General features: G+C 41.5%; 1 long non-coding RNA gene across 2 annotated transcripts; it reads right to left on the bottom strand.

Moving 5' to 3' along the window:
• Positions 1-472: 472 nt before the first annotated feature.
• On the bottom strand, positions 473-18,872 carry LOC116226009 (uncharacterized). 2 transcript variants are annotated; one of them, XR_016466529.1, is made up of 6 exons: positions 18,602-18,872; positions 16,328-16,491; positions 12,807-12,948; positions 6,540-6,726; positions 2,669-2,707; positions 473-983 (listed from the first exon to the last, which is right to left on the bottom strand). It is a non-coding gene; the product is annotated as an uncharacterized LOC116226009 (long non-coding RNA). The 2 variants fall into 2 exon arrangements; XR_016466530.1 differs by lacking the exon at positions 16,328-16,491 and having other exon boundaries at positions 18,602-18,866.
• Between the last annotated feature and the right edge of the window lie 6,035 nt (positions 18,873-24,907).

Raw genomic sequence — 24,907 nt, 5'->3', positions numbered from 1 at the left:
AATTAGGATTTTAATATTCAGTTCTTGGAATCAAGAGTCAAGGGTTATTAAGCTAATTTAGATGCTGATGAAGCAATTTAAACACAAAAGGTGATGCAAACATTGAGGTCATCCATCTCCACCAAGAACACAGCAGCACCTACTGTTTCCCTCAGTGCCTACAGAGTAGTGGTGGCCTTCAAAATAGGAGAAAACTACTTTCAGATCCTTCCATACTTAATGGATTCATCCCACATTTTTTATTTTCAAAATATCTAGATATTTTTTTCAAGATATGAAGAATTTTCCTTTGCTAGTGTTTCAGGTAGGGAAAAAATTTCAAGCCCCTCTGTTCAAGTTCTGTCACTGCTTTTGAAAAAAGATTTTGCAGGACAAGAAAGCTGTGTTAGTGGCTTAGACTTTTAGACTTAAAAAAAAAAACAACAACAACAAAAAAACCCACGTCTTCTTTGATTCACCTCTATGTTGGATATTCCGAATACACAGCATTCTGATCCCCGTGCTTAGCTGTTGCTTATACTATGAGATGACAGAAAGGCAGTGGTGCAGCTGTGGTGCATGTTTACTTTCAGAGTCGGCTTTGCAAATTGGGGCAGGGAAATCTCAGAGGTGGTGGTGAACCCCTTGTATTGCTCAGCTGAAGGGAGGGGTGATGCTGTAGATGCTTGCTCCAGGAATTTAGAAGACCGTACCCACAGCCAGGACTTCTCCAGGGCTGCAGGAGATGTTACACCTCACAGGTTTCACTTCACACATAAAAGGAGGTATATATTCTCTTACAGAGAGTCCATGCTCCCAAGAGCTCAGGTAGTGTGTGATCTGCTGGAGGTCCTAAGACACTGTGTTACGTTCAGCCATTCAGATTAAACTCTTTGAACTTGATCTCACATTCAGCAAATCTGAGCTTCCTCCAGTTCTCTTGAGGGCTTCCTGTGTGGCAATTGGCAATGTGTTTATCCATCCCACAACTCAGTTCTCCTTGCCTGAAAAAATGGGAATTGTGTTATTATCTCCCAAGGGGCTGGGAGGTTAAATTCTTACTGACTGGGAAATGCTAAATCTGAGAGCCAATGAAGTAAAGACGTTCTTTCCATCTCTGTGTTATGAGGGCATGTTGTATGTAAGTCAGCTGGTCCTGTCCGTGCAACAGAAAAACAGATGTGCGAGATGTGCAGCTAAATTTTTTTATGTCACTTTTTACTGTGCCTGCATTTTTCTTTTCTTTGTGTAAAATTATGACCTTTTAAATATCAAATAGATTACATATTATTACAGAACAGTTACTTGGTTTCTTACGAGAAACAAGTATGTTTTTCATTATATTCACCAGGTGCGTTCTATAAAGAGGGCGTTTATGGTAGAACCATATATATTTCAATAAAGGCTTAGTAGTTTTATGTCAGAGAGGGGTAGCCCTTAAACCAAAACCATACATTTCAGCTTCATTGAAATTGCTTTTTTTGTCTGATATAAGGTAAATCCTCAAATGCGAACAAAACATGCTGGGCATTATAGTGGTTTTAGAGAGAGTCACTTAAGAGTTAGGCTGAGAAAAAGAAAGGGGGGGAGGGAATCATTTAAATGGAATTAAGAAAAGTTGGAAAACATAATAAATAAAAATATAAACATAATAAATTTAAAAAAAAAAAAAACAACATAATAAAACCCTGCAAAAATAGACATATTGCAGCATAATGCTACAAAACTTAGAAATTTATATTCCTAGCCTGCAGTTTTACTATTTGGAATCTTCTTTGGGGAAACAGCTAATTAAAAGGAAACCATTGAAAAAGTAATGTACAGCATGTCTGGAGCAGAAGCCTGAAACAGTAAATTCTGAAACAAGGCAAAATTTTGGAGAGCTACAGCATAAAACTACCATACAGACACCACTGGAAAAGCTCAGCTTCTGCTGTCTTGCATCTATTAATCTAGCGTCTCTGTGTATACAGTTCAAACCATTTTACAAATATTTATCATTTGTAGGAGGAGCTGTTGCCAAGAGCTATCTTAATACTGTGACCATAAATAAAGCATCCCAACACAGAGCTCCGAATGTAAAACAAACCGTTTGGAGAAGGTGGGGACAAACAATCTCTTGTGAAATATGAGCCAGACTTCATTAAGCTGTACACAGAAAACGTTGACATTGAAAAATCTAAAGAACTTGTGGAGATTTCAGTTTCCAGCTATTATCCATGACTCCTGAAAACGTTTTCCATCCTCATAGGTTTATTCAAATATCTTTTTTCATCAAGTTCTTACACCGACCTTATCTCTGTATCTCCATATTTTCCAGGGGAACAGTAAAAAGGTGGTTAACGTGTGCCACAGGTGTTTTGTTCTCACACCTCCCCAGCATGAGAAATAGGGGAAACCATCTGATTTCAGACCAACTCCAAAAAGACTTATTCATAACTTATTGGGAGCATCCACAGAATAGAGTCATAGAATTATTAAGACTGGAAGAGACCACTAAGGTCATCAAGGCCAACCATCAACCCATTCCCACCATGCTCACATAGAATCATAGAAGGCAGCAGTTATGAACCAAAATATTTCTTTTCAAGAGGGAGTGCAAACTACAAATCTGAGGAAGAAACTCCCACTAGCAAACAAATGTGAAGCTTTTCCCATGCATAATCTATTTCATGAACATTTGCTGTACCTTTCTTGCATTTTCCCCTGCAACTCCTGGAACCGCCAGCTGTTGGATAGAAGACAACCAGATAGATGTTATGAGGCATTGACCTACCATGGCAGAAGTCTGTTCATTAATATCCTGGACTATTTCCTTCAGGCAACTGAAACTTGTAAGCATACAGCCTTAGTTCTGAAATAAGACACTGTGTTTGATTCATGCCAAGCATGAGATACAGCCACCACAGAAGGTGATGCCTTTGGAGAAGAAAAACCTGCATGTTGGCCATTTATCAACCAAAGGCAGAACCTGGCACATCTGCATGACTTTTGAGAGCAAATCTTGGAATAAATCACTCCCTCGGGCACACCCTGATGCATACACATATATGTATCTTAGTGCTGGAAAATGAGGAAAGCTTCTCCAAGTAGGAGTCCAGAAGAAGCCACCATGTGTTTGGTGTAAACAGTCAGAAAGCAGAGCCCTGGAGCAAATGAAACCAAGGGAATATATGCCTTTCCCCTCTTCCTTCCTTCCTTCCTTCCTTCCTTCCTTCCTTCCTTCCTTCCTTCCTTCCTTCCTTCCTTCCTTCCTTCCTTCCTTCCTTCCTTCCTTCCTTCCTTCCTTCCTCCCTTCCTTCTTTCCTTTCTTTCTTTCTTTCTTTCTTTCTTTCTTTCTTTCTTTCTTTCTTTCTTTCTTTCTTTCTTTCTTTCTTTCTTTCTTTCTCTCTCTCTCTCTCTCTCTCTCTCTCTCTCTTTCTCTCTCTTTCTTTCTCTCTTTCTTTCTCACTTTCTCTCTCTCTTCCTCTCTCTCTTCCTCTCTCTCTTCCTCTCTCTCTTCCTTCCTTCCTTCCTTCCTTCCTTTTTTTAATTGTCATGTGTGGGCTACATGTTGTCTTCTGATGCTGTCCTGTGCCCATTCCATCTCCTGATTTCAATCTCTGCTGAACTGAGCATCGTTTTTGGGAATAGCTTGTTATTGCACATCTGCAGAAATGTTGCACAATATTAACTTTCAGCAGCCTTGGGCCAATGTGCCCTTTGTGCATCTAGTGCATTCTGCTGGCCTTGAACCACGACTGCAAATAATGAAGCTGTGTTGACTCAGGGTTTTATTTCTGATAAATTTCAGCCCCTCCTCCCCCTTTTTATGCCTCATACCTAAATATTTTCTCAAGCTCTTTGACCAAATCACATCCAAACAAAATGTCTCCACAGTGTTAAAAGTGTACCATTCCTGCATGTATTTCTCTGAAAGCAGTCAGCAGCAGAGTGGTCACAACTTTGTAGCGTTGTAGTAGGTAGGAAAACGTGTGTCAGGTATATTTCTGGTATGCATTTCACCTGTGCTCTTTTCTTAATTTGTTTAGATCCTCTTAGAATTGTTGCAGCAGTCACTTCAAGCCCTGACTGGGACAGTCTGACCACTGGCAACCAATGATGTACAGGAGCAGAGGGACTCCTTCCTCATCCCACAGTGTGCTTTGTGCTGGGGATGCTGACTCACTGCAGGACAGATGCTGATACCCTTTGTCCATGTTCTCTACCACCCTTGCAAAATTAAGGGTGTGAATCAAGCCTGTGCTATGTTGGACCCACTCCATTGCCAGAAATAGTCCAAGCTATCAGAGCTCCTTGAGTTTCTTCCCTTCCTTTTCTTCTCCCCCCCCCCATGAAAAGAGCTGTTCCTCCCACAAGATACAGGAAAAGATCCTGAGCCCAGCACAGCTCCACACAACCATGATTGATGTCCAGTGCTGCAGATGCACTTTTTTAAAGTAGACTTAAAAATTACTCCCCTTAATAGAGATTAAATATTGAATACCTAAGTAATAGCTCTGTCTGCAATAGGAAATAGATGTGGAACAACCCCCCCACATCAATCACACGTGAACAGAGGAAATATCATACCAGAGGAACGGCAGAAAGTTTTCAGATTTTTCTCTAAGACCATCTTCATCTTCCATACAGATGCATACTAATGTATATACAGATGTAAACAAACATGTACTTATGCACACACACCCATCCTTCGACTTTCCCTGGAGTGCTAGCTCATTTAACTTCCTATTGATTACTTAACATTTTTCATCACACTGTTACTACATCTTCCTTCATTACCTGGCACACCGTGTGTACTTACCAATTTGGAAAGCATGTCAGGTCTTATCTGGAAAAGTGAGGCTTGCCCACAGCGTGCCATCCACATGGTGTGAGTGTGCCCCTGCATCGCGTGGTGTGGCAATGTCATCAATGTCATGCAAAGATGGGGAGGGACAGGGGGATGTGGTGGGAAGTGACAAGGGACAAATAGTGCTGGGGTGCAGAACAGCAAGGCCCATGTCTCCTATGTTACATCAAAGAACAGGAAGGAAGCCACCAGGTCCCTGAGGAAGAAGATGTAGACCCTTTCCATCCCTCTTCACACTTGCACTTCTCTGATTTATGAGTTTGGAAGTCTTCAGTGCTTATAGAATTATAAAAGTTGAAAAAGACCTCGAAGATGATCAAGCCCAACCATCAACACAACTCTACCATGCCTTCTAAACCATGACTTTCAGTATTACACCTCTACACGGTTCTTTACTCTGTCATTCCCAGATTGTGCCCAAGGCTCGAGTTCTATAACTGCTCGTAACCTGGATGCAAAAATGGTCTTTAGCCTCACATGGCTGCCTATGAACCATGAGTTGCTCAGCCCAGACATCACAAGTTTGGCTCCTCCAGAACCACCAGAGCCAGCAGCCTATTCATCCTGCTGCAGCAAGCTGACTTTAAAAAGGCAGTTTTCCTTGCCAACTAGTGTTGCAGCACTTTGCTTATCTACTCAATTTGTTGGAAAAAGATAGCAATTTTCCCTGACCTTTCCCTTCTGAGATAGCATCAAAGCAAGGTTAGATGTTAGATAAAGTCCAGGGACGTGTGTCCTCTGTTCTGGTTTGCAGCGGTGTGTCTTGTCAGCAGAATGCACAGCATCTTTCGAATACATAAACATTAGAGAGTAATTGGACAAATGTCTGTAATAGTAGTAATGCTCTAGTTACTCTGTTCATATTTCATTTCATGTGAGCATAAGAGGATTTTTCCATCCTACAGGGCATTGTCTTTGGCTGTCATTGCAGTCAGGTGTTCAATAGGGAAAACTCCAGTAGCTGTGGGAAAAATCCATCAGGTGGCAACACAATCTGAGAGTGGAGCAGGAGACTCACTGTTGCTCTGCACTCCCATCTCTAACTCCATCTTGCCAACTGAAAGTAAAATGATAGTTTTATACCATATCCCACACAAAAATAGTTTACCATCATAAAATCATATAATCAGAATCGTTTCAGTTGGAAGGGGTCCTTAAAAGCCATCAAATCCGACACCCCTGCAAATTAATAGAGACATCTACAGCTCCATCAGGTGCTCAGAGCCCCATCCAGCCTAACCTAGACTGTCTTCAGGGATGGGGCATCTGCCATCTCTATGGGCAATGTGTGCCAGTGCCCCATCACACTTACTGCAAGAAAACTTATTCCTTATATCAAATATAAATCTCCCCTCTTTTAGTTTGAAACCGTTTCCCCTTGTCCCGTCACAACAGACCCTGCTAAAGAGTGTGTCCCCTTCCTTCTTACAGCTCCCCTTTAGCTACTGAAAGGCCACCATCTCCCATCTCCTGGAGCTGCCTTCTCTCCAGGCTGAACATCCTCAGCTCTCAGCTTCTCCTTGTAGGGAAGGTTCCATCCCTTGAAACATTTCTGTGGCCCTCCTCTAGATGGCTTTCTGGTTGATAAGTGTTTCATAGGCATAAATTTCTGAGATATTTTTCTCATGTAGATTTTTTTTTGTTTTATATCAGAGGCAGTTTTCCTTGTTTAAATGGAGGCAATCTAGATAAGAGCTGAAACTCTCACCTCTGCAGAAATCCTCCCCCAACAGCTTTCTGATGGCAAAGGTTGTTTGGAAGGGGCATCCACTGGTGTCACTGCAAGACTTCCCAAGGCAATCTTCTCAAAGATCTGTGGGTCTCAGTTTCCAGAACCTCGCTAATAATGAACTCTTCTGCATCATTCCCAAAGACAGTAGCATCAACATGCTGTTCTGCAGGTGAATAAGCCACAACATGAAAATAACTGTAAGTAAAATGAAGAAAGCAGGCAGTGCTCAAAGACAAAACATCTTCTTGGTACCTGGCTCCCTTTCATCCCCTACAGGAGTGAGACATCCAGCTGACACAAACAGGCAGGCAACAGCATGAACATCCTGACAGGACAGGCTGAGATAAACTTACATTGTGAGAGCCAGGCCAGCAGGCTGAAAAATCACTCCTTGTTTTGTCAGATGCTCTGCCCTGGCTTGGGTAGCAGCACGGTCCTTTTTAGCACTTGCCTAAAACAGGACACCTGACAGCAAGGTGCTCAAAACAGTTCAGAAACTGGAGTTATGTGCCAGCAAGTCCAACGGATCTGAGTGGGACCCAGGCTGGAGAAGCAGTCTGTAAAGCCCATAGAGCAAACACATGTGGCTGCACCAGCTGCCTTTCTTAGGGCAGCAGGACCTTTCTGAAGGACACAGAGATGCATCTACAAAACTCCCAGAGTGGTCAGAGATCTTAAAATACCTCATTGGTTAAACAAAAGGTTTTGAGGCTATTGCTGTAAGTGTAAACACGATCATAGTAGCACCAGTAGGTGCTACTAATCACTTTCAGTAGGTGCTACCAATCACTCTCTATATTACCAAAGGTCATTTATTTATTCCAGATACTGGTGACCAGCTCCAGACTGCCATCTTCTACAGAGTCCATGTGAGAAACTTTTGTGGCCACAAAAGGACAAAGGACTACAGAGACTGCAAAGTGATGCAAAATCTATTTATGCCCAATCTTGTATATAAGGAATGTGTTTTCAAAAGCCAGGCAGAAAAGTATGAGCTCAAGATGAAATAACAGTCTTTCAGCTCAACATGTTTGCACATATGTTGACTTGCTGTGACTCTGGCAGTACAATGTGGCAGCATTTGTACTAATGTGCATTTATGCCGAGTGAAGTTTTATTTTTTCACACCCTTCAGAGCCATTGCAGACCTCCTAGAAGAGCACCGAGCATATAAAACCACCATCTCCAGAGCTTCCAGAGCGTGTGCTGAGGTCAGTGCTCTGCTAGAAAACCTCACTGCTCCAAAAAAGTGCATGGCAGCAGCGTGCCAAGAGATTCTCCTCTTACCATATAGTTTGAACTGTGTGAAGAACACCTGTGGTTTAACTTTGATCCAAACTTTAGCAGGAAAAAGAAACTTCATTATGGTCAGATGTCTAAAACTGGTGTTTCATTAACATATTATCTCTGTCTCAATTCATTAAGAGCATATATTCGTCTACATTGTATTAATCCTGACTGTGGCATCACAGCTAGATTATGAATCTATCATTTGATCTGTCCATTTCCTTGCTTTTAATATTTCAAAGCCATCATTAAAAATGAATATAGGCAGAAATTTCAATCTCAGATAATTATCACTAACCACTAATTGGTTTTCAGCTGGTATATTGTGTGCAAGGTGAAACAGTCATAAAAGAGAGTTTCCTTCAAATACACTTACTAAGGATAATCCTGGTATTTGCAGTAGAATTTAACTATCAGGTTTATGCCCTGTTCCACTTCTAGCTGTAGTATTTACTTTTCAACTAAATTCAACGAAATAGAGATTTCTATGGGAAGTAGGAACCATTGTGCAAAAGTGCTTTGCCAAAAACCTAATGTTCTACTGAGGGAAATGTGTTCACTACAATTTTACCCAAGCCTTTTATCCTCACAACAATGTGCTATCTGCTAGCAGAACTGATGAAAATTATAAAATGAAAATAAATAGTTGTACTTTGCATGCTTATTTAAAGTGAGATTTAGACAGAGTGAGAATACAGACTGAAAAGGAAGCCCAGCACCAGAAAGAAACCAAGGCTGCTTGATATTTCACGTGCATTTAAATAATATCAAACACAAGCAAACATAAACCATAAGGAGCGAACAGAAGTTTGTCTTTTAAGAAGTATGGAAATTAATCAGTAGGAGGAAAACTGAAATTGTGACGAATCCTCAGTTGCAAAGGATGCTTTTTATTCTCATGTGTGTGTATTGGGTGCCCTGGTTCTCCTTTCATTGACACGGTTGTGAATTGAGAGTGACTTATAGGGGAGATTGCCTGTTACAGACTGAGAACAAGACTCAGAAACTCGAACAGATTGCACCAATGTATTACAGAACAGATCTTTTTGCATGAACGCTCATAGAAATTGTCTGAATGCACTTAGTTTGAAGTTAATCTGCATAATTAAAAACTTAGATAAGGTATTATGCAATTGGATTCTATGAAGCCCAGGGTGCCTTCTTATCCTGTGCACCTTTCCAAGGGCCATCCAGTGAGAGTTGCCCAAAGCAATAAAGCCTGGAACAGCAAGTATCTGCAAGAAGACAAACAAGCATTCCGCAGAAAAATAGAAAGTGAAAAATACATCAGGGGAATTTAACTTTTCCTGAGAATTTGTCAGATTCACAGACAAAGGGCTTGGCTGCAAGGGAATCTGCTGAGAGACAGCGAGAACCCTTCTGAATGCAGTGGTCCTGTCTGCATTTATAGCCACAGAGAATTTGGCCTTTCTGCATATTGATTTTGGGCCCAGCCCTCTGAAGGCAATGCTCTGCTCCTTAAATCATGGCAGTGATGAGTAGGAGCAGATTAAAGCCATCAGGATTTGGCCCTTTGTAGATTAATAAAGGAGTGCTGAATGGGAATTTTGTCTTTGTGATTTTCTTGGAAGTGGACGAATAAAGTGCTTTGATCTATAAGGCGAGTGTGAAAGGTCACTGGCTAAGCATGTGTGCTGAAGTGCCCTGAGCCATCCAACACGATCAGCATAAATTAGAATCTGACTGCCCAGCTTTATTCATCTTTATTGATGTCTATATAGCTGCGAAGGCAGACTATAGCAATTCCAGCCAGTGTAGAGAACTAACTGGGGCATGCAAAAATCCATAAAATGTTTAATATTTCCCAATGGAAGTAAATATAGGAGTGTGTGTTAGTGATGCGCGAGCCCCATAATTTTATCGTTTGGGTTTTGTTTGGACCTGGATCTAAACCTTTGGAAGCTTATCTGAAGTTTCCAAAACTACTTGTGCATGCAAAATTGCAGCCACGTTTAGAGAGCTTATCATGAGATTTTTCCATTGTTTTGAGCGCTGGCTGAACCAGTAGTAGTCATTGCCATCAATGCCTAACTAAGATCTATCAATATAATATGGGTGCACTCCCCAGGGCAAACTGATGCACTGATTGCAGTCCTGGGGGAAAAAAACACTGCACACAACTGGGCAACACAGTTGCAGAAGGAAAGGCTTATGATGTCCAAAATCTTTGCCTCAAGGTCACTTTTGGGAGCAGAGATATTTGACTCGAAAAAGCCACCAGATGTGTAGATTTGCCACCATTCAGCCATGGCAGGAAGAGGCAGGTTCAGCTTTGCTGTTGTTTTGAGCACTCATCTCAGGCCTGCAGTCAGTCATTCAGCAGTACAAAATCCTCCATTACCGCCCCTATATCCACAAAGGACCTCTGCACCACCAAGCTATTGGGTTTTCTTCTTGGTCTTGTCCCCAGAAACATAAGTGTTTGGGTTCGGAGGTCCTCAGCACAGCAAAAGCCACATCACTCCCTTGGTGAATGAAGCTTTCATCTTTCAAAAACATTGCATCAGTAACAAGAGACAACCTTTCATTACCCGATTGACTCTCTTAGATGTCAGTAGATGATTTTTGAGGCCCAGTGATTGGCAGAAAAATGTAATCTATTGAAAGCTGAATGTGCAAAGAACATCATGAAAATTACACATTTCTGCTGAAAGGTTCCTATGATCAAGGCCCAGAAGCCATGTTCCAAAAAACGTCCCTAAGCTAAAAATCCTAGGTCAAAATGATCATTTTGATCATTTAGTCTGACCTCCTAAGAAACAAAATTTAACAAGCAATTTTTGCCTCAGTCCTGTAATGTTTGGCATATATCCTCCGGAAAAGTTACAGTGCTGAGTTAAAATATCAAATAATGGGAAAATCCAACATTTGCATTGGCTTTTTTTTCCTAAAATCTAGTTGTTGATATTGCTTAAAACAGGAATTTTCTTTTTCTACTTGTACCATCATGGAGCAAATATTGTCACCATTGTGTAGACTGGACACAAGAACACAGTGAACTCATAGCTGCCAATTATTCAACTGTACTGATTTTCATGTTCCACTAGAGAAATATTTCCTAAATGGGCAGTATGGGAAATAGCATAGTTACTATGGATGCTGAAAAGAGCGTGAACAAAACATTTAGATGGATTTTTGTTTTTAAAATTCGAGAAAAAAAGAGCTTATATTTACAACACATGCCTTTGTTTCCCTTTAAGCTGGAAACACAGTATATAATTTTCAGTAACCACAGTGCCTCTATTTTTTCCGACCACAAATTAACCATAATTCAGTGCAGTGAAATGCAGTAAGACCGATGGAATGCTTCTGCCTAAGGGATGACTTACCCCTAACAAAAATTATGCTTTGCTTCCTATTTGTTGTGTTCGATAATATTGCCTCTCTAAATACTTTTGGTTCAGTACTAACACCGAATGAAGAGGAAAGCCTCCAGAATGTACAGACGTGCAGGATTATGTTTCGTTTGTCTTTGCTCGTTGTCCTAATTCAAACCAGTCATCCAACCACTGACTTATGACTCTAGGAGGCATATTGTGGGGATTTTAAAAACCACCCAAACTCAAAGGATAACATTCTGTCCTCAGCTACACCCCTGCAAGAGCTGCAAAGTTTATACATCTGCACATGTGCAACAGAAACTTAAAAAAAAAAAAAAAAGAAAGTCCAACACATTGCCTTTTTAGTTTGTTACGTTTGAAAATACAAATGATTTACTCCAGACATGCATGACCAGTTTCTGTAAGGGGCCAATAAACAAAATGCAGGTACTCTGTACATCTATCAGAAGATTAGCATGTTCTGTTGGTGATTACTGGAAATCCATTGTTTGGGGATTCGTTTTCTCATCCACTTGTTTCAAGAGACAAAAGTGTCTCATTAAACATAGTAAGCATAGGAAAAGAAAATAAAATTCAGTCTTTATCCTACGCTCTCCTCCCTAGATTGCCTATCTGTCATGAGAAATAGTTCAAAATGCTTCCCAAATGTTAATTAAAAATCACACTATCCATTAGCATTATCTTTTGGTAAGAGTTTAAATATAGTCTTGTAGCTGGTGAATGCATGTAAGAACACATTCCTAAAAAATATCCCTACTGAAATCCAATACTCAAAAAAACCTCCATCAGAAGACCTGTCCTAATTGACCTTTGCAGAATTAGCAGCTGAATGCATCCAATGCCTGCCATGTTTCTGAAAGCTGTTGTGACCCTGTGATGCTTCTGCAGGTAAGCAGCTCCACTGAGATTGTTCAAGCAAACAAATATTATGAACACTGTGTGGTGGGATCAGGTCAGTAGGTAGCAAATCCCTCACAGCTACTTCTTTTTCAGATTTAGCATCTGTGACTATTTTGGAGTTTCCATTAAATTTTCCCCTTGTATCCCATCAGAACAAAGACTTAATAATACAATAACAATAATTAAGAAGAACTTCTGAAAAATAAGCTCTATTATGACAATGCCTCACAGTTTGTGAAATAGCATCTGGCATCATTTTATTACTGCCAGGTTCTAGGCACTTTATTTAAAGTTTCATTGAACTTTGAATTAGCACAAATCCTTACCTGCTTGAGTCTCCACTATTTAAGAACAGTGAAATTTTTTCCTTAACCCATAGAGAAAGGAAACCTTGTAGGAAACTGAGTCCACAAAAGATTTGAGGAAAGAACTAAAATTCAAGAACCCTCATAAGGAATGGATCTCATCTAATTTTAATCATCTGTAAGTGGGAGTCTAGTCTAAACATGTTCTCTCAAGTGTCTCTGTGTCCATTTCAAAACAACTGTCAAAGATAAGTGAAATCAGTCATTCCCTGGAAGTGCTTCTTTCTGCCTGTAGGAAGCTCCAGGTGAGCAGCATGTATGCATTTGTGATGAAATTTGATATTCAGCTTTCTTTCTAATCTCAGAGATTGGTGCTGATTCTTACTCACAGACAGCCTGTGTTGATGCTTCAGCTGCAAACCTGGCCAATTTCCAAGTAACAATGCAGTGGTTTGCTTCACCCTGATGATCAGCCAGAAGAGGCTCCAGCTCGTACTGCTCCATACTGCATGAAGAGCTGGTCTCACAGACCTAAAATACATTACATAATTTCAGGAACAAACTTCAGAAGAATTTCTGTTTAGACTTTAAAATGTGCACCCTTCTCAATGCTTCTGTCAGTCCTCAGCTCCTAGACAACATGGTCACATGCAGTCCAGGCATCACACGGTCTGCGGAAGAATTCATAGAATTACTGCTACAGATTTCATTTAAACACCAGGCTGATGCCCTGCAAACATCCGGAGACACTGTCTTTGGCAGACAGACTTGCTGGTGTACTTTTGTGTTCATACAGAACATTCGTAAGAATGGTTTTTTACCATGTTTTCTACCAGCTTGACTTCATTCACCAGATGCCTGTTCTTCTGAAACACAAGAGATTATCTCAGTTTCCTTATTTCTTTGTATCTGGGATTATACCCACATCCAACAGGACTAGAAATTTCTTTCTTTTTTTTTTTTAATGATAAAATATTTTTAAAAAGCAAACAAACCGAAGTTTAGGCAGAGGTGTAATAGGAACAAGAGGTATGAATGCACTCTGCACAAGTGATTTCATAAATATTTGTGATCCAATGCAAGGACTGTGCTACTGGTCAGATCAAAGATCAATCTGGCAGAATATACTGGATTGGGAAATATATGATTGGGAAAAAGTAAAAGAAGAGGTGAGAATGCAGCAGTACATTCCTCCAAACACGTGCTTGGAAAATCCACAGTTTGTCTTCTGGCATTTAACAGTCTGCAAGAAATTTCTCTTCTGTGGTGCTGCCTGCTAAAGAATTGACCAATGAATTTGAGCCCACGTAATACCTCAGCATCCAGTGTCTTCTGGCAAGAAACTCCAGAATTTATTACTCAGTGAAGGACAACCACCTCAGTCTGCTGCCAATGTGCTCTGCTTGGTTCCATGTTTAGATGTTGTTCTAGGGGACATCATTTAGTGGGGAAATATTGGTGGTAGGTGGTTGGACTAGATTATCTTAGAGGTCTTTTCCAACCTTGATGATTCTATGTGGTCCCCTTTGGTGGATGAGGATGAACAGGTGCTCCCTTCACATCTTCTTCATCACACTCTTGATTCTATAACCTATCTCCATGTTTTCTTATTCTAGATAAAGAGATTTACTCAAATTGCTCTTTGTACAGACAGTTGTCCAGACTTTTTGACAAAAAATCTATTGGCAAAGGTGCTGGCACACTATGGATTTATCATGGAAAAATAATATTTTCTGTTATTTTTGCTATTTCTCTCTTAATCATTAATAATATCATTTTTTTTATTTTCTCAGAATGAGTGCTGAGGCATTGGACAGGCTGTCCAGGGAGGTGGTAAAGTCACCATCCCTGAAGGTGTCCAAGAACCATGGAGCTGTGGCACTGAGGGATGTAGGTTAGTGGGCATGATAGGGGTGGTTTGGTGGCTGGACTGGATGACCTTAGTGGTCTTTTCCAATCTTAATGATTCTGTGATTCTGTGATGTGTCATCAGTTTCTACAACCTCCATCAAGAGTTGTGTTGCAATATATCCAGGAGCTGCTGAACCCTGGAAGGCAGCCAGAGTCTCAGCTTCATCCTCAGGTCCCTACAGACCAGAGACAAATGGGCACACATCAGGACAATCTGTTGTCTGGGGTAGAAGCACTTTCTCCTCCTCTCCTTGCTGTAGCCTGAATCTTCTTCAGTGTTGCCACGAGCTCCTATACTGTGCTTCCACCAGCCCCTGCTGCAATGCACTTCAGCTTGAGCTGAGGAGGGGGGCAGGGGGTGGAAAGAGAACAGAATATCCATGCTCTTCTGTTTTTATAGGATGCCTTTCCATTAATTCCCTGCTGAGTTTTCACCCCACTCAAAATGACTTGCATTCTTTGGGGCACATTTCTCCTCACAAATCTCACAAGTCGAAGAGGCGGAAGCGCTGCAGAGCTTGCTGCCTCACTAAAAAGCACGTTATTCCAAGGCTAAGATCTTATTACAATTCCCTTACTACAGCAACACATTTTTTCCACTCCTTTTCTAAACCTCAAATGCTGTTATGGCGTCGATGCTAAAGAAGTTTAGGCTTGCTTGGATTTCAGTCTTCTGGCTTTGGATGGAGGGGAAACATTATTTCTCTAAATACATGAACCCTTATACACACACTCACATGTCTCAACACACCAATCTTGCAACAGGACTGGCTCGTGCACAGCCTTGTGCCTCTCTGGCGTTATGCTGAAAGCAAATCAGGCACATCTGACAGCCTGGGCTCTTGTAAAGCAGTGCTGCAGTGACGCTGCTGCTAATGCACTCCAGGAAAACAGCAGTGTGCTTCAAAGCAAGCCAGGCAATGGTTACAGTTAAGATGAAGTTAATATAGAGCCAAATGATGCTGCATGGACTCTGTGCACCTCTGCCTTTAGATTTGTGGGGGAAAATATAGTTCATGCTCTTCATTGCAAGGCAGAACCACGAGAAGACACCCTGAGTTCAGGCAACGAGAAGCTCCTTCACCATGACATAATGGTTGTGAAATTCCCGCTTCCATCTTTCCCCAGTCCTTTGAGCTTCTTGTTCTGAATATCTTCTATGAGGGGTTTGGGTGGCACGGAGACTAGGACTGGTTTCTGGGAGATGTCTTGGGACTGTTGTTGTCTTCTTGGCTCTGCTGTGGAACAACCATGCAGCCCCCTGCCATGGGGTACAGACTAGGGCAAATGGATGAGTCTGCCTCATTTCCGATATCAGTGAAGAGGCCTATCCATCCATGCTGACTTCCTCAGCACCCAAGGCATCTGAGCATACTCTGGTCTTCAGTCCCAGGGTAGAATCCTCTATTTAGCACATGCATATCATAGAATTATAAAATCACAGAATCATAAAGGTTGGAAAAGACCAGTGAAATCATTTAGTTCAACCATCAGCCCATCCTCACTATGCCCACCAACCATGTCCCTCAGTGCCACATCTCCACATTTCTTGAACATCTCCAGGGATGGTGACTTCACCAAAGATTAGGTATGCAAAGAAGCATAGAAAAAATGCCTAACATATTATACCTGAAGATGCAGATATGCATCTGATGGAATTTGGAAACACACAGAGGCATTTCCCTCCCACTGGGCTTGATCCAGGTCCTACCATTGGTCTGAATGTATGGTGTGGGAATTGGGCAACATTTCTAACAGGCTTGCTCTGTTGATGAGATTGTCACCCTCCCTCCCCCCTTACACACTCCAAGAACAGCTTGTTCTCTATCACTGAAAACTGTTATTCTTGCACTATGGTTTCACAGGTTCTGTTTCCAGAAATGTCTGATCACAGATAAGACAAATGTAATCTTAATATGCACATCTTGGACTTTGTTTATCCAAGACCAGGCAAAAATAACATTTCATTTCTTCCTCCTGCAGCATCTCCCCTTCTCACCTTCCTAATTTTCTTCAACTCCATCCTGATTTCAAAACAGCACTGAAGACCACTGGAGCAGGGTTAGGATAATCCCTCAGACTGGTAATCAGTGAGGCAGGTGTGAACTGTTCACCAGTACATCCAGGCAGCATCTATGTCCTCCTTTCATCACAAAAAGGAGCCTAAGAAAAGGCAGTGTGGTGCAAAGGACAAAACTCAAGTTGTACTTTCCTTTTTGAAGCAAAGTCCAGGCAGCAATTGTTTAACGCAGCCTCTTGACCTGATTTCTGACAATTGGGGAAAAAAAAAGATCTGTGAAAGCTGATATTCCTTTTATCTTGAAGACAGAGACTCATTATTGCTTCTCTGACTTTAAGTGCTACAAACAGAAGGAGCTGGGAAGAAAGCAGCCTTTGCTCAGTCACACATCATGGACGTCAACCACAGGCAGCAGCTGTGCATCTCCAAACATCCCCCAGGTATCTGCTTCCATGGCACTGCATTTAGCCCTAGGACTAAGCTGCAGTCTGGAGAGCAGTAATGGTTCTGGCATGGCAGGATGCCCATTTTCAAACGAGAAAACCTGAGGAGAGGAAAGAAATGGAGACTTCAGGAGAAAAGGCATGTTTAAGTGCCCATAAATTACATTCTCCCCCATCTGCTTTTTAGTTGACTGCAATGTTCTCGTAGCAGTCAGATCTCTTATTCAAGGCTCATGCATCTGCACTGGTGTGCACCATCTGACCATTTGCTTTGGCTGAGCTCCTGATATGCACTGCTTATTATTGCCTCCAACAGGTTTGATAAAGCACCTCAGACAAACTACCAAGCTACCATTAACAGATGTCAATCTTCCTAATCTCATCTTCGGCCTTGAGTGAATGAAGCCAACTTGGTCATGAATGAAACATACACCAAGAACACATGAGTTTTGTGAGGAACTAAAAGGTAACAGGCCATGTTTGAGGAATAATAACTCTCACAACATTGATGCATATCAGACACGGCTATCACTGGACGGCCTTGGACAGGATTTCAAGTAAACAAAAATCAGTGTAGCTCCACTTAAACTAATGATTTTCCACACCAGCTGGAGAGGTAGCCAAGATACCAGAGATGGTTTCATCCATCACTGCTTCTAGCTACATCCTGTGGGCTTCAAATGCTGCTGGGAAAGGCGGAAACCACCTGATAGCCATACCCAAAGCACCAAATTGAGAGTGGTCTTGGATGAGAGTAAACTTCCAGGTTTCATTCCCCTCAGAAGAACTGTCATCAACCGTCCCACTTCAGAGGTAACCACTGATCTCCTGTCTCTGCCTCTTCACTGTGGTCACATTACTGACTTGCATTTGGTCTTTCTGATGGAGGCCACAGCTGCTTCCTTTTTGGAAAGCTTGGCTGAACTCATCCGTATCACTGAAAAACAAGCAGGTGGGCTAAGAGCTTGAAATGATTTAGCAGCTCAGTAGCAAATGTTACTAACTCTCCATTAAAAATAGGTGACTCGTGTATGGTAAGGAAGCCCAGCTCCTACTAAAGCAGGCTTTTATTAGAAGCAGACTTAAAGCATAAGTCTTTAATAAGGTTGGATACAAAGCAAAGACTAATACAGTTATGTCTCAATGGAGCTGCTTCCCAGATGCTGACAAATCAGACAACTTCTTCTTTGGCTCAGAGATCGTATCAAGTAGTAAAACTGCTTCCACATGTTCATTATGCACGATTGCTTTTGTGGTTATTAATGCACATACTGTGCAGAGCAGAGATCCTGACCTGCTTAAAACTTGGGTCTCCTCTCACTTTTAAGTGTCTGTCTTCAGCAGCGTGTCCTCTGATGTGGAGAGAGAGCAAAGACTCAATTTTCTACTCCATGAAATGAGTAATAACTCACATTCTTAAACGACTTCCAAACATTTTGTAATCCTTAGATTTAGGGCATACAATATTCCAACTTAGCCAGAAAAGGTCTGCAAAGTTTAGAGACAATAAATCAGAAGATGGAAAGAAGGATAAAAAATGAATTAGAAATGTAATATAGGATTTAAAATAATCAATTGACAGCTCTAAGCAGAGAGGATTTGGTGATAGTATGACAGAGAGAAGCTTTAAGTAAAAATGTGCATCTAAACCCACTTGTTTCTCCCTTTTCAGGTGTTGAATTCTGCTTTAGTAAAGTTGTCATAACTCACAAGCAAATGTGCCTCCAGCTGTGACAATAACTCAGTCCCAGCTTATGGTTGTTAAACTACGTGCAGGGTTTGTGATAAAAAAAAAAAAAAAAAAGTATACCTGGCTGCTGATATGAAAGCCAACCTCAATTATTCATATTCATAATTGCAACTTTGCTCATCAGCCTGGGCAAGTCCCGTAACCTATGTTCTTCAGCTCCCTCTTGTGCTGTGCACCTGTGACAATAATGGTGTTACGATTCAGACCAAAGAGATATGAGCATGAAGGGTGGAACTAGGTGATCTTTGAGGTCTCTTCCAACCCAAGCCTTTCCATGATTCTGTGATTCTATGACTCTATGACCCTACAGTTCTTTGGTTCTGTGATTCTATGAAAGGTAGCAAAAGCACGGTCCAGGCCAGGAAGGCTTTAAAAGGGAAAAGTATGTTGGACACCTGTAATGCTGGTGGCAATGTTTGTCTCAGGTGTGTGAGGAGGGCTCCAACCGAGAAAGAAGCCTACTGCCTGAGAGATTGGACCTGTTCCTGCTGGTTCACAACCCCTGTTCAAGCAGTGATTGCTAAGAAGAGTGAAACAACACACACAGAGGCAGAAAATCAAGAAATCAAAGGTCTGAACCTCCATACCACAAAGCAGTGTTTGTGTGGAGGTGTGTTTACTGAAGCCTCAGAGAAACATCTTGTTGCCATCACACAAAGCAAAGGTGCAGCTTTCAGAATAATGGCCCTATGCAGAGTGCACCAAAATCAATGGAAAGACTCCTACTATATCCAGCAGAATTTGGCTTGGATTGTACAAGAGTCATGTTCACAGTGCTCTTTCATTTCTCCATTTAGAGCAATGCCTCATCTAGGAATAGCATCCATCCTTCACGCACTGCCAGTTGTGAGAGGGAAGGTTGTATGTGGCTGCACACAGGAATGTGTTAGAAGGGCAGAAAAGTGCTCCCAGTTGCTTCAGGTGACCGTATTCACAGCTACAGGTCAATCCAGTCAATGAGTAACTTTGGGAAAAAAAAAAAAGAGCAATTTGAAACATAGTTGTTCATATTACAACACACTTAATTTGAAAAAGAAAATTTAGATGACTACCTGCATTTTTATATTATTATTATTTGATTTTAAAGGTTAAATATAATGTCAGGAAATGAACTGGGGTTGGTTTCTGAGTCCTTTGAATCTGCTCTGAGTGAATTTTGACCAAATATTCTTTTTCATATAATTTCAATCTGAAAATAACAAAAACAATTCTGTTTCAAGACAACTGTACCTTACATTTTATATTTTGAGTTTTTAGTTCTGTGACCACACCAGAAAACCAACTATTCAGGTGATTTTAATTATAGCTGTAACTGTAGCCATTTCAGCATCAATAACAAGAAAATAATTTCTTGAGCTGCATTGACTGGCAGTGCAGTGGGAAACTGGTCCTGCGTATTTCTGATTTAGTTAATATTACTTTTCTAAGCCCATTTTGCCCGCTTCTCTGCTGTTTTCCCAAGTGTGACTACAGTGCCCTTTCAGAGCAGCACAGTTGTGCATGGCAGGACTGAGGAAGTTTTGGAGACTCAGAACATATGGCCCACTCCAGGCACAAAGCAGAACCCAAAGAAGCACTGGCTGACAAGGTTTATACAAGCATCCTTATTTAAAACATCTTAATAGCAAACTAAAGTTTCTCATTTCCCAGCCATCAACTGCTTAATTCTGAGTTTATATTAACATATACACACAAATCCTAGGTGGAGAAAGAGATGCAATGGACTTCTAGACCTTATACTCCCTATGTTCAGCCTCAGCCCCCTAGTCTGTATTTAAAGGTTTTCTGGGCAGAGCAGTCAGCAGTCGTGATGCACACATTGTGCACCTCCATTCAGAGCTGTCTCCTGGGTCTTTGAAACACCATGTGAAGTCATGTCATCTGACAAAGGCAGAATGGGATTTCAGCTCTACATTTTGTGTATAATAATCATGTTTTAAAAATGTATATATATTCTGTTGATGAGAAGTGAAAGAGAACATCTCCAGAGGTGACTCAGCCTCATCTAAAGTCACTCCAAACTATTTGGCCCACAGGGACTTTCCTATCTGGTGACTCTCTATATGTGAAGTCTTAGCTTCCAGCAAACCTGGGTGCAATGTGCATCTGCCTTATGTGAAAGACAGAAGCTGTAGCATAGAAGTGCTGCAGGATTCCCTTGGTGGTGCAAATCACTGCCCACAGCCATGGGCTGGTTTCAAAAAACAGCACGAAAAGTAACGTCAGAAGTTGGGCATATGGGGTTCTCTTCATGCCCAAGGGTGGGCAGAAGAAGCCTGACTCCTTGGGAATTGTAAGCTTGCTCACACATGATGAAAACTTCTGTACAGGGAAATTTAAGCAAAAGATATTGCATATTTTGGTGCTGCATTACAAAACCCGATCCAAACTTGTTTTCCTCTGTTTTTAGTTTATTTGGTTGCTGTTGTTCTTGGTTTTTTCTTTTTTTTCTTTTTTAATTAAAATAGATGTAGCAGAATAAAGTCTTACTTCTCACGTATATTTGAGCTTTTAAATACCATGATTGCCAGTCAGTTAAGGTGTTATGGAATGAGATATTTATTTGACTGTGAAACTGCTGCCATGTGAAATCCCTGACAGCAAAATCTATGCAGTGTTAAGTGTATTTATGTATGTCTGTGTATATATTGGACATGGCTGTTCTCATCCATAACTGCTGGATGCACAACAATTTTTGGAAGAGACACAAACCTTCATGATTCAAGGCTCTCTCCAGATACTCAGTTGAGGACTTTTTCCAAAGGCAGGCAGTCCATAATACCTTTCTTCAGGAGCAGTCAGTGCTGGTTGCCATTGGACCTAATGGCCAGAAAACCTGATCACCAATCTAGCAGAACTAGGTCTGATTGTTTGGCAATGCTTCTGTTGCATATGGTCATGTCTTTTGGAGCAGTGTATCCTTTTTAATGTGTTTTTTTTTTTTTTTACTCTAAACATCTTACTGTGGGAATCTCTTGGGGGGCAGCATTACTCTTGTTTTATTTTGGATGTTGCAGCAGAAATCCAAACCCACTCTTTCAATCAGTTTTTAATACTTCATTAAGGACATAATAGGGATCTTCCTATACAAAAAATATTTTGTGAGAGACTGTTAATGTTATGCAGACCCAGGATGGCAGCAAAATTTAATCACTATTTCAATTATGCTATTTTCCTGAGTAGGGTAATTTCCCATCATCCTAACTGGCTAGAACATACACAGGCTTGAAGCATTGATGATGGAATTTCCTGGGAACAAGTTAATGTGGAAGCACTGAGACATTACAGTAATAATGTACTGAAGGAATGTGTTTTTTACTATATCCCTCATCATATTGATGTATATTTTGGCTGACACCAAAATGTAAATGTATAATGTGTACTATGCTGTGTTCTGTGTTTTCCTGGCTCTCCCAAGCCAAAGTGGGAAGCACTACCCTAAGTCAGTGACTTCTGAACTTGGTCCTTCAGTGCTTTCCCACAGAGGCCACTGATTTCCAGCAGGACATGTACAAGTGAGGGCTGCAGGATCTGTCCCTGTCATGGTAAAAAGAGACAGTTACTTGCTTGTTTTCATTAAAAGGGGGAGAAGGAGAGCATTATATAACAGGAGGGCTTTTAGGGGAGAACTGTTTTATTTAAAACCTCCAGTGATAGCCTCTTTCCCTGACGGGAATTGGCTCCACAGCAGGGCATGAAAGCTGGGCTCTTGCCATTGCTGGAGAGTTGCACTCTTCTTTATTAGCAGACAATAAGCCACATTCAAGACACGCTAAGGATCTGTGAGACAAACAGCCAAAGCAGATAAATTCAAAGTGAGGGCTGGTGCTTGGGAGCTGGGTGTTTGCATATGCCTGCAAGGGAGAGGCAGACACAACTGGAGATGCGGCAGCTCTTTTCCAATGCTCTCGCTCCCTGTGCTTGTGGGGATTTGGAGGCAGAGATGTTTTAATTGCTATCTATGCCATAGCAGGCAGAAGTCCTGCAGGGCCAGAGCAACTCTCTTCTCATGCCCAACATCCAGGTCTCACCTATTCCAAGGAGAAGGCTAAAAAAGCATGGCTGGTAAGCTCAATGCATAGCTTCCTGTCTCTGCCTGAGTCCAGGAGAAAATGTCTGCAGAGAATGAATGAAGGACTTGTCTAGTGTGCCCCCATCCCCAGAAGTTCCCCTGCCTGTTGTAGGGTCTCCTGGTTTGCATCTCTGCAGCATAGGTATGAAGATGCCACGGTCCTCACCTGAGGCCTCACACCAGAATCCTTGTTCTGCAGTAAGGAGTGGGACTGCAGGGTAGGGTATGATGCCAGGGCTCCGATGGCGCCATGCTAGCTGTCCTCAAAAGGCCTCAGTCTAAAACATTTCACATTGTGCATGTGTTTATCCAAAGCCCAATTTTCCTATTGTTTTCAGTGGCATTTAGTTTGGGACACAAGGCCCTGAATCAACAGAGCGCTGAGCCTGGTAAATCAGAGGGACTTTGATTAGCACAAAGCATTTACTTAAATTATTCCCTGCCTGCAATCTTACACGAAGTGTAGGGTTAGGGTCATGAGGACAAAGCACAGGCACTTCTGTGTGACTGCAGCAGTTCCTGAAGTGCTTTGCAGAGTACCTGGTTGTAGACCCTAAAGATAGACCCTATTCCAAATAAAATGCAGAATATTCTCTCTGGGAACTCACTGGATATTCCTCAAAATATTTTAAAAGGATAGTGGGGTTCACAACATGCAAAGGCAGAGGGAGGTGGCAGAGTCCTGGCTTGAGGCCATTTGAAAAGCCTTCTTTCATAACGGACACTGAAAAAAAAAATTACAGCAACCTTACAAATATGTATTTCAGCACTGACACATTGTCAACATTGAGCCAAGGAGCATTTTTCACATGTTGTTTAAAAAAAAAAATTTAAAAAAAAAAAAAAAAATGCTGGCACAGCCTTTCCTGCAGTGGTTCCAGAGGAGTAATTAAACAGGAGCCACTCGGAGCCAGCTCCAGGAAAAGCATACACTGCGATCTCAGAAGGAGAAGGACTGTATGCCTGTGTGTTTGCATGTGTACAGACATTGTTTTCTGATTCTTGTCTTCTCTGTGCAATATTTTACTGTATGTCCATGGCACCTTACTTCAACAGTTCGGAAGGCATATGCTGTTGAGCAAGAGGAAGAAAAGCTCTCCTGATTTTGTTCTTTTATCGCAATGCAGTTTTTTTATGTCACTCATTTTGGCGTTTTATGACTATCCTTTGCACTTGGCTGGTTTAATTTATGAATATTCTATTGATATGACAGGTTCTGCAAAGGTGACCAAGATGTTAAGGAGACAGATGTCTTGAGTAACTCTCGAAGGTAAATATTTGACTTTTACTCTGTCCCAGGTCTTGGTTTTGTGGCTGTGTCATTTTTTTTGCTCCTTTTTCAGATGGTCTAGATGAATGCTAACTATCTTTTTATTGCTTTCCTTTGGTATTGGAGAAGATGCTTTGTTTTTCTTTGATCCTATATGAGGCATACCCAGCATAAGGCAAGGAAAGGGGAGCTGTGCCATTGCTCAGAGAGCACAAGAGTACTTGAGTTTTGAGGCTGACTCTAGTAGTACTATTTCAAGTGGAAAAACGCTATCTTGGACCTGAAGTATATCAGAGCACGTGAAAGAATATAGAAGCATCTCCAAAACAACTGAAAAATCTTGGGGATTTATTTTTCATTCAGTTTTGCACAAGAATGGGGAAGACTCACAATGCATAACAGCATTTAGACAACAAATGGTCATCACCACAGTGTGGCTAGAGAGGGGAAGGTGGTGAGTGATGTTGCCTCAGCATGGATGGAGATTGATAGAAAGATCCACAGAATCACAGAATGGCCAGGGTTGGAAGGGACCTCAAGGATCATGAATCTCCAACCCCCCTGCCACATGCAGGGCCACCAACCACCTCATTTAATGCTAGACCAGGCTGCCCAGGGCCCCATCCAATCTGGGCTTGAACACCTCCAGGGATGGGGCATCTACAACCTCTCTGGGCAGCCTGTGCCAGCACCTCACCACTCTCTCTGTAAAGAATTTCCCCGTGAGTGAATTCAGAATCACAGAATAGAATCACTAAGGTTGGAGAAGACTTCTAAAATCACCCAATCCAACCATCCACCTATCACCAATAACTTAAAACTCTTCCTCTGCTTGGAAATGATCGAAAGCAAGGACAGGAGGAAATCTCTGTTATTCACTTCCTTGCAAGCTGCTTAGTAGTTTGAATCCCAGCAAAAGAGCCCAAATCCACCCCATGTAAGAGACTGAACATCCAGCCCAGATCCAGCTACACACTTGGCTCCAGGGCACAATTCAGATGCGTGTGCAAGATGCATATCATGG

This window comes from Phasianus colchicus, chromosome 4 (assembly GCF_987193195.1).
Source record: "Phasianus colchicus chromosome 4, bPhaCol1.hap1.1, whole genome shotgun sequence".
NCBI classification, from domain to species: domain Eukaryota; kingdom Metazoa; phylum Chordata; class Aves; order Galliformes; family Phasianidae; genus Phasianus; species Phasianus colchicus.
The sequence above is the reverse complement of the archived record's forward strand: the minus strand, read 5'-3'. Positions and strand labels throughout refer to the sequence as shown.